The 6,199-nt window shown below is 31.9% G+C and overlaps 1 long non-coding RNA gene across 1 annotated transcript; it reads right to left on the reverse strand.

Moving 5' to 3' along the window:
* Positions 1 to 3,717: 3,717 nt before the first annotated feature.
* On the reverse strand, positions 3,718 to 4,934 carry LOC107917634 (uncharacterized). The gene is made up of 2 exons (XR_001689774.2): positions 4,312 to 4,934; positions 3,718 to 4,030 (listed from the first exon to the last, which is right to left on the reverse strand). It is a non-coding gene; the product is annotated as an uncharacterized lncRNA (long non-coding RNA).
* Positions 4,935 to 6,199: the final 1,265 nt, after the last annotated feature.

Raw genomic sequence — 6,199 nt, forward strand, 5'->3', positions numbered from 1 at the left:
ACTCAACGTACGGTTTGTTTTCGTGCGCAGGTTAGGTAAAAAAGTGACTAACGACTCAGCATCCAAGCCAATCCCGAACTCAAATACGTGGCGATGTACTTTTCTCTTTTGAAAATGGCATGTACCTAGACTGTAATTTGTTGTTATTTTGATACATAAATATTAATGATAAATGATGATAATGGTTGTTCCATACAATTACATATGTCTTAAACATAATCTATATCATAGCTTTAGGCAACTTTGTTGAATGATAATTTAAATGAATCAATTAGACATCTTATGTTAGATTGTTATAAACATAAAAATGTTAGACCTTTATATTATTAGTTTGTTAGAATTAGAGTTGTATAAATTCATGAATTGATTTGTTTGGATTGGTCTCGATTTGAATTTGCAGGGAAGGCTAGATATTTATAAAGGGGTTATATTGAGTTCGCATATAAAAAAAAATTCAGAGTATCCGAACAAGTATCGATTCGATTCTAACGTGTGATTAGGACCTCGAGGGTCCATAATAGAGACTTTATAATTAAATCAAGATATTCATGTCATTTATTTTGAATTAATTGTAAATTGTCCGATAGGTCTAGTAATGCTCCGTAACCTTGTTCCAGCGACAGTTTGGGGTTAAGGGGTGTTACAGAGTTGGCATGATTTAGGCTTGATTTAGTTGGTTTGAATGCCTATAAATGCTATGTTTTGGTGCCATTTGGTTTGGTGTAGGTGGATACTTAGGTGGAAAAATAGCTTCGTAAATAGCCTATTTTTATGCACACGGGTAGAGACTTGGGCGTGTGTCTTATCTGTGTGTGATGCACGGTCAGGTTACACGACCGTGTGTCCCCTGGTGTTGAATTAAAAGCCAAGTCAGTATGCTCTACACGGCCTAGTCACGGGCGTGTGATTGGCCGTGTAGCTTAATTCAGTATATCTTACAGGATTGGCATGGCCTAGCACATGGTCTGATACACGACTGTGTGTGTGGCCATTTTTAGGGCACATGAACTAGCCACACGGGCGTACGTGTTGGTCGTGTGACCCAAGTCAGAGAGTTACATGGGGTCGGACATGAGTTAGGACACGACCATGTTCTCCCATTTCAAATGTCCACCGGTATGCGAGACGGGTGTGTCATTGGCCGTGTGAAACACACGGCCGGACCACACGGGTGTGTGTCCCCTATTTTTGGGAAAATTTTCTAAGTGTTTTAAAAGTTTCTAAAGTTATCAATTTAGTCCCGAACTGCCCCGAATGCATGTTTTAGGCCTCGTAGGCTCGTATTAGGGACGATATGAATGTTGTTGTTCAATGATTATATGAAATTTGAAAATGTACGTGAAATGTATGTATGATTGTATAATATGTTTAGTAATGCTCTGTTAACCCTATTTTGACATTAAATACGGGTAAGGGGTGTTACATGGACTTTCTGGACTGTTTTTGGTTTCGAATTTTATTTTGGTTTTCTAGCATAATGTTTAATAAAACAGTTTTTATGAAAACGACAATTTATCTGAAAATAATGGTTTTCAAAGAAGCAATTCAACTTACCAAAATAAACCGTTTTAAGAAACTCCGTTGAAAAATATTCGATTTTAAATGAAGATGTAAGGGAACGAAGATTTTAAATTAAATAAGTATATCAACATGTTTTCCAAACAAATTGGGCTGACTAAGTAACAATGATTTACAATGATTTCAAATAAAAAGGAAGTCGGATTTATAACTTTTTCTTCGTAACACTTCCAGATTCAGCCATAACGTCTAGGCCAGGTTTGGGGTGTTACACTCAGGATTAAGGTATGCCATACTATAAACATCACAAGTGAATAAATCCAAAAATGGATCTAAGATCTATTCTACTTGGGTCTCATATGATGTATTGTCTATCTAGTTAGTCACATCTATGTCTTTATCTTCTGGGAGTCATCCACTCTGATACTCAAGACAAAGCACCTCCCCAATTGGACTTAATAGATGACATATAAGTCCTTCAACCGGTTTGTTCATCTTCGGTTAGACTAAGAGCATGTTTAGATTCATCTAATAATACAAGCTATCTTTTTGTATTATGATCTGACCAGGTAAAACAATTTGGTATTGGTTAAATATTAGATAATTAGTGAGCTAATATTTGCTTCCATTTTGTTTTGCGTGCAAAAACATTGAGGACAATAAAAGATTATTAATGTAATTAATGAATTTTTTATTAAATCAATCTGTCGAAAAGTACTACACTTATGACAATAGATCTAACATTTTTATGAGGGACAAAAATAGCTAATGTATGACTGACATGTAATAGATGACATGAAATTTAACAATAGAAATGACTACATTTATTTGGAATTTCCTATGTTTCGCTAACCAATATGCTCTGAGAAAAGATAAGCACAAAATTAAGAATAAGCGTTAAGTTCAGGTATTAAATTAGGAAAAAGTGTCAAGTTTAGGTACCAAATGTTATATTAAACGTAATAGTTTATAAATAATATATAATTAGTATCTATCAAAATAATACCAAATAAAAAATTATAAATTATACTAAATATATAATAATTAAAACCAAGTGGAAAATAATATTATATTGTAGTTAATAGTAAAAAAATAGCTATTTGTTTATCAATGTTTTCTTTAAGATCATCAAAGGAAACAAAATTATAGCTTTTGTGAATTGAAATTGTTTCTTTAATGTGGTATGGAAAGTGAATGACAATTCATATTTATAAACTTATTATAAGAAATTTTTTATTGCAAATTTGTAAATAGCATAAGTTTTTTCTTTGTGAAATTATTTCTAAATTTTGTGTAACGCCTTAAATTTTTGATTTGTAATTTGTGAAATTTTGTCATGTGATAAGTACCTTCTAAAATGGTTGAGGGCTTTGTTAATGTGTTAGGGGTCCTTGGTTTGAATCTTCGCCTGGGTAAATAGGGTCATTTTGTTTTTTTTAAGAATTTTGTGAGATGTTGGCTGGTAGATTTTAAATGGGAATTGAAATTTTTTTAAAAAAAGAAGAGAATCTGTAGGTTAGTAAAATGTTAATGGGTAGTGGAGATAGTAGTGGAATTTATGTATATTTTTTTTGTTATTTTGGCTTCATTTAAAAATAATAATAAAAAGATTTCGTTTCCCCCATTTTTGACGTTTTCTTTTCATTTGTTTCTACTCTGTTGAATTTTGGCACTTCTAGTAAAAAAAAAAACTTCCAAATTCTATTTTGTCCTTTTCTTCTCTTTCTTTGATCTTTGTCGTTGTTTCATTCCCCTTTTGGGTTTTGTTTCTTTGATTCAATTGTTTGTTGTAGGTTGGTGGTGGTTTAATCTCGGTTGCTTTTGCAAATTTAATTTTTCTGGTATTGAAGGGTAAGTGTTTCTATGGAATTTATTTTTTTTAAGGGTGGTGTTTATAGGTTGATTATTTTTTCTTTAAGGCTTAGGTTAACCTTGTGAAATCTGTGTTGTTAGGTGATAATCAAGGAATTTTGAACTCTCATTTTGTGAGTTAGTTATCTTAAAGGCTGTTGTGGACGTTGGGTAAGTTTCGAACAGCTAAGAGTTTGATTTTTGTGTTAGAATTGTTTATGTTGTGTTGTAGCCGAGTGGGTTGTTTTGGTAAATTGAGGAATTGGAACTGATTTGGGGTGATTTATTGTTGATTTTAGGTGTTGGATATCGCGTGGTTGTTTTCGCATCAGAATCGAACCAAGTGTGTAATGAGAAACCCGAAAATCAATAAACGACGTGTAATAAGCCAATTTAGCCTGGCCAGAGACAAAGCAAAGTAAACAGAATAGCAAAACAAAAAAGGAACCAAAATAAATCAAAACAGTGCAGTTTACAGGCCCAATTTCAACCGAAAAACAATATTAACCCTAGCCCAATACGATGGCCCAAAACTAAAACATTTGCAGCCAGAAACCTAGGGTTTCCCTCGCGCCGCGGCTGGCCTCCCCACGTACGGCCTTCATTGTGCCTCCGTACGCCAGCGCACAGCCTCCGTACATGCGCCACGCACACCACGTACCTGCAAAGAGGGACAAACACAACAGCAAAACAAAGAAAAAAAGGGACAAAAGATTGTATTTTTTTTTGTTTTCATCATTCGGCTATAAAGCCCTTTTTTATTTTTTGATTGTAAGTTTTTTTTTTACAGAGATGCATACTAAAATACAAAAAAGCAACCAAAAAATTGAAAGGTGATTTCGAGTGCTTTTACATTCTTGCTTTTCAATCTATTTTTCTTGGTTTTTCTTGATCTTGCATGTGATTTTAACATAGGAAAATAAAAAGAAAATGAGGGTTTACCTTTGCGAAGAGGCCATCAAAATCCTTATCCACTTTGTCGAAATCGAAGTTTGAGATGGGATTTCTGGGGCTGAAATTGGCAATCTTTGAGCCAGGGTTCTAGGCGAGCGGCGGGTGTCGTTCTCCACCGATCGCAGTGGTGGTGGTTGGACTGCGCAAATTCTTGGGTCAGCCGAATAATGATGATAGGCTCTAGGTTTATTTTTGTTTGTTCACTTTGTTTTTTGTTTTTTTTTTTTGGAAAAGAAGGAAATGGGAATGTGTTTCATTTAGGATTTGATTTCGGTCTTTGAAACCATATGAACTGACGTCGTTTTAAGCCAATCTCAATGGCTACAAAACGACACCATTTCAAGAGCCATAACCCGATGACCCGGCCCGTGCCCAGATAGGATCTGTGCTTTGGTCTTTGAGGGTTATTTGCACGTTAGATCCCTCTCTTTCGCGCTGGTATCTGATTGGGCCCTCTGTGCATCTTCTTTCTTTTTTTAATTTTTTTCTTGAGATTCACGCTTTATTGCAATCTAATCCGCGCTTAAACGCAGTGTTTTGGGATCTGGTATATTGCCAGTTTTGGTCCCTGCGTATTTGTGCACATTGCGCTTTAGTCCTTCTTCTAATTTCAGTAATTTATTTTATCTATTAAGTATCCTTTTAGTTTAATTTTATTTTAATTGAGTCCTTTTGATTTGTATAATTCATCATTTTTTTAAAATTAACTTAATACTTATTTTTTATATATGTATATACATACTTTTTTGAGTTATCATGATAATTTTACCCTTTTTTATATAAAATATTTATTTTAAAGCTTTTTTTCATCGTATTGTTTTAAAAATTTTGTATAATATTTCATTTAAATATTCTTATATATTATTATGCATATGTAGTTCATGATAAAGTTAGTTTTTATTCTAAATATGTTATTAATTCTATGTTACTTTATATACCTAATTTCTTTTAAATCTATATATATATATTTAAAACTTTATGTATATATAATATATTTATTATACATTTTGTTATTTAAAAAGCTTTCATATTGTATATGTTATTTAAATTATTTTTCTTTTTTTTTGTATGTATATGGTCAACTTTAAATAGATATATCATTTTAAAAATATTTTGTACATTATTTGACTCAAGTTTCTTCTTTTATAATATCTATTTTAATAATTAATTATATATATTCTTAGTTTTTTTTATGTAAATTATTTCAAATTCTTGCATGTGTTATTCATTTGTAATTTTTCATATAGTTTTTACATCGTATTAGTTCTTAGTGATCATATTGTTTGGTATATTATGTGGGGCTTTTGGTTTTCATATTGTTAATATACTATAGTTCCATATTATCTATTAGTCTTTTGTGTTGCTCTTTTATCTATGCTTGAAAGCTTACTATAGTTTTATGCTTATTTGTTTCTTTAATTAACTATATTACTAGTTTTCATTGTTTGAATCATAAATATTTGGATGTGAGCTTAATGTTATTTTGTAGATGTCAATTTGTTTTTATTTTTATACTATTTTCATTCATTAATAGAGTTTGCTATCCATGTATATTGTCTCATGTTTATAATTTCGCCTTTCATTCGCAATTGACTCATTGTGATTTTCAACTTATTAATCCAAACTAATTATTCCATTTTATTTCAAGTCAAATTAATGAGTTTTGAGCTAGTTCTACAATTGTTTATTTCAAAATTTACTAAAACAAAGGTAATGATTGATGTTTGGGAACTCGAGGAATCGTGCCCTACTGTGCTGGGTTTCGATTTTCTATTTGTCCAAAATAATCAAATATTCCTTTGAAATTTCATCCGTATTTTCTAAATTCTAAAACAAGGCAATGTTCAATGTCTGGAAATTCGAGAAATCGGGCCCT

Source organism: Gossypium hirsutum, chromosome A01 (assembly GCF_007990345.1).
Source record: "Gossypium hirsutum isolate 1008001.06 chromosome A01, Gossypium_hirsutum_v2.1, whole genome shotgun sequence".
Lineage (NCBI taxonomy): Eukaryota > Viridiplantae > Streptophyta > Magnoliopsida > Malvales > Malvaceae > Gossypium > Gossypium hirsutum.